Consider the following 4,085-nt stretch of genomic DNA (forward strand, 5'->3'; position numbering starts at 1 on the left):
ATAAGAAAGAAACAAGAAAACAGGAGTTCTGCATTGTAGGTTCTGTTGTGCCTGTGTAAAGAAGAGGTATTGTTGAGGACATCACACTAAATGAAATAATCCGGTAACAGAAGACAAATGATGCATGATTCCAATTATATGAGGTATCTGAAACAGACAAATTCTTATAATCAAACAATGGAATGGTGTCTCCCAGGAGCTGGGAGGAAAGGAAAATAGGGAATTACTAGTCAACAGGCATAACATTTGGGTCAAGCAAGATGAATAAGCTCTAGGGAAATGCAATACAACATTTTACCTATAGTCAACAATAATGTGTATTGTCTTGTAAGGGTGGAAAGTTGTGATACCTTTCTTCACTCATCATAAGGGTGGTGGCTGCACTCCTATAACAAAGATGGGTTAACAAGAAACCAATTACTTAATCAAAGTTTAACACGACACAGGAGCCTTCAAAAATGAAGACCCAAAGACCCAGAAAAAAAATGTCCATTTTAATACTTAGATTTGATGAAGAACGGAGAGTTACGAGGAAATGTGATTGGACAAAAGGGCATGACCTAAAGGTAATAGACTGAGGAGGGAAACCTAACAAGGACTGTCCGTTCAGATTATTCTTGGCCTCTCTGTGTAGCATGTCTTCCTCCAGGGTAGGGGGCAGGACCCGTCTGGAATGAGCATTTTCAAGGGAGAAGAGAGAAGGGGGACAGTGACCTTTCTAGATTTTATGGCTTGCTTTGCAAAAGAGGGGTTCTCATTTCTAAGACCTGCTTTGGGGAAGTTATATTCTGACTTCCAAGACTTACTTCTGAAAGAAGGAGTGGGAGACAGGAGGGCAGGAAAAAATGAGAGATAGATTGCTTCTGAGGCCTTCCAGTGTTCTTCAGTTCAAAGTACTCAACACACCAAGGCATCATACTTTGGGGTATCATATTCTAACCCTCAATATTACACTTAAAAATTTGTTAAGATGAAGCCAGATGCGATGGCTGACGCCTGTAATCCCAGCACTTTGGGAGGCCGAGGCAGGCAGATCATTAAGGTGAGGAGTTCAAGAGCAGCCTGGCCAACATGGTGAAATCTCGTCTCTACAAAAATACAAAATTTAGCCAGGCACGATGGCGGGTGCCTATAATCCCAGCTACTTGGAAGACTAAGGCAGGAGAACTGCTTGAACTGGGTAGGTGAAGGTTGCAGTGAGCTGAGATCGCACCACTGCACTCCATCCAGCCTGGGTGACAGAGTGAGACTCTATCTCAAAAAAATAAAAATAAACAAAAAATTGTTAAGATGGTGGATTTCATGTTCAGTATTCTTTCCACCCGAAGATTTTTTAGAAATGTAAAAATTGATGCATAGATGTTGGGGTCCGCGTGTTTCCTAAACAAAGGAATGAACACACAAGAACTAACTTCTACTCCTATAGACATCAACAGTCCCTGGAGTAACCGCAAATATTCAGAGGCCAGAGAGGTGGAATTCCTCATAATTTTCCCGTGGGTCCCCCTTCATTTATTTATTTACCTGCCCGCGGTCTCCCCGCGCCTGCCCGGGGTGTTCCCCCTCCGGTTCCTTGCTCTCGTGGAGCCACGGACCCTGCTGGCTGAGCCAGATGCTGAGGTCCGCGTGTTTCCTAAACAAAGGAATGAACACACAAGACAACACAAGACAAGACAAACAAGGCGACCGCCCCAACGACACGCTCCGCTTTATTTTATACAGTCGTTAATGGAATGTTACCAAGTCACAAGACACATTGTTGTTTTTCTGACCTTTCCCTGACTTTCTGGATTTTCAAGATGTTTACACATAAATAAGCCCCCAGGGTCTGCTGTTTGCAGCTGGCACCTATCGGGAACGCCCTGCTTCGTTTGCTAGAGCAGGACTTATCGGGAACATCTCATTTGCGAGCACCTAGTCCTCTACAATAGAATTATTTAAAAACCTGCCCAAGATTAAAAACCCAGTAAGTGTGGTTGCGGGACACCAGGGGTAGAGGGCGGTCGCGGCGGGCAGTGGAGGCAGAATGTTGGCTACCAGGGTATTAAGCCTAGTTGGCAAGTGAGCAATTTCCACCTCTGTGTGTGTACAAGCACATGAAAGTGTTGTGAAGAGCGAAGACTTTTCGCTCCCAACTTACGTGGATTGGCGTGACTATCCCTTGCCGGATGTGGCCCATGTCAAGCACCTGTCTGCCAGCCAGAAGGCCCTGAAGGAGAAGGAGAAGGAGAAGGAGTCCTGGAGCAGCCTCCCCACGGATGAGAAAGTCGAGTTGTACCACATTAAGTTCGGGGAGAGCTTTGCTGAGATGAACAGGGGCTCAAATGAGTGAAAGACGGTTGTGGGCAGTGCCATACTCTTCATCTGCTTCACCGCGCTCATTATCATGTGGCAGAAGAGCTATGTGTACGGCCCCCTCCCGGAAACCTTTGACAAAGAGTGGGTGGCCATGGAGACCAAGAGGATGGTGGACATGAAGGTGAACCCCATCCAGCGTTTAGCCTCCAAGTGGGACTACGAAAAGAGTGGAAGAGGAAGTGGAGTGGAAGAAGTGACAGATGCTGCCCTGTGCCTGTGCCTGACTCTGTCACCTCCATGCAACTCTGAAAACCTGTTATGCCAAACAGTAGGACTGCTAATAAAAGACCAGTTTATCTGAAAAAAAAAAAAAAAAAAAAAAAAAAAAAAAAAAACCTAGTAAGTGGATGATTGAAATCAGATTTGAGGCTCTTCATCCATAATCCCGTTATTTGTCTTAACTCATCATGTTTTATTTGCAGTATGTTTACAGAACATCACAAATTCATCCCAATACAAGGATCACCTGAAACTCACCACTTATACTATTTGAGTGAAAATAGTTATAACCTTGTACTTCTTATGTCCGGTAATGTTTGCTTAGTCTCATACATTTCTATCCTAAAAACGTTAGGAGGTGTGGGATGAGTTCTGTTTCTTATCATTTTTCTGGAATGGGTGAGTTGCTCTAGTTTGCTAATTTTCCCCCAACTGAGTTCTATGGTTTCTCTACTAGCATAATACTTATCCCAGTCTTATTTATTCATTTATTTGGTTTTATTTTTTATTTTTTGTCACTATTTAGCAGATGAGTCCTTTGCACTGTGAGTTGAAAGCTAGCTCTTGTTAAGCATACGGATCAGTAAGATATTTTTTTCTTAAATTGGTGAGAGATTTGAGGAGATACTAAGTAAGATTATACCTTTGTTTTATAAAAGGTGCATATGTATTAAATGTCTTCCATCATGTAAATCTTAATATTTTATAGAGCCTGTGTATCCTCTCCAAGTTGTATGGGTTATTTCTCCCTCTTTAAATAGCTGAAAGAAATGGAGCCACAGAAGTGTTGCGTGACTTCCCCAAGGTTATTTAGCAACTCATCTGCAGAATGGCAGAGTTTAGTTCAAATCAGCTAAAACGAAGGGAGTGCTTTTTAAAAATAAACCTGTGAAAGCTTTAAAATAATCACTAGAGTAGACTAGACCTACTTAATGAAAGCTAGACAATCAAAGAGGTTGTTTTACTGTTATCAAAGGAAAATATTCTAAAAGTATGTAGCTGATCTTAAAAGATACTGAGATTTTCAATCATAAAGCATTCTCAGATAAATAAGATTCACACAAGGGATTAAATCTATTTAGTCCTGCTCAAGGTTATGAAGTGAGTATAATAGAGAAAGGCTTTTAGAAATCTACTCGAATAAGCCATTTTGATCTTTTTATCTTAATTGCTTTTTATCTCCTGATAGTTTGCTTCTTAGCTTTGGTGTTGGGTTAAAAACATTTTTTTGGTCTGCCTTTACTTTGTGCTTGTTTGCCCATTGTAATGACAATTGTGTGTCTGTAATATCCATTCCAAACTATATTGTTTATACTCTTTGTTTAAATGATTCATTTCAGAAATATTTAAGAAGATTTCTCTACCTAAAATAAACATTTTGAAGAACCGTTTAGGAGTAAGAGAAATGATGGCTAGTGTATTTTGTGTTAAGCACAACTGTGGCTCAAAGAGTGAAATCTTTGCTACATTGCAAAAATAGTTTCAATCCCTCGTCATTAAAGTAAATA

General features: G+C 41.0%; 1 pseudogene; it reads left to right on the forward strand.

Annotated features, from left to right (window-relative positions):
* The first annotated feature begins 2,026 nt into the window (after window positions 1-2,026).
* LOC104654386 lies at window positions 2,027-2,477 on the forward strand (annotated as a pseudogene).
* The last annotated feature ends 1,608 nt before the right edge of the window (window positions 2,478-4,085 follow it).

Source organism: Rhinopithecus roxellana, chromosome 6, assembly GCF_007565055.1.
Source record: "Rhinopithecus roxellana isolate Shanxi Qingling chromosome 6, ASM756505v1, whole genome shotgun sequence".
NCBI lineage: Eukaryota > Metazoa > Chordata > Mammalia > Primates > Cercopithecidae > Rhinopithecus > Rhinopithecus roxellana.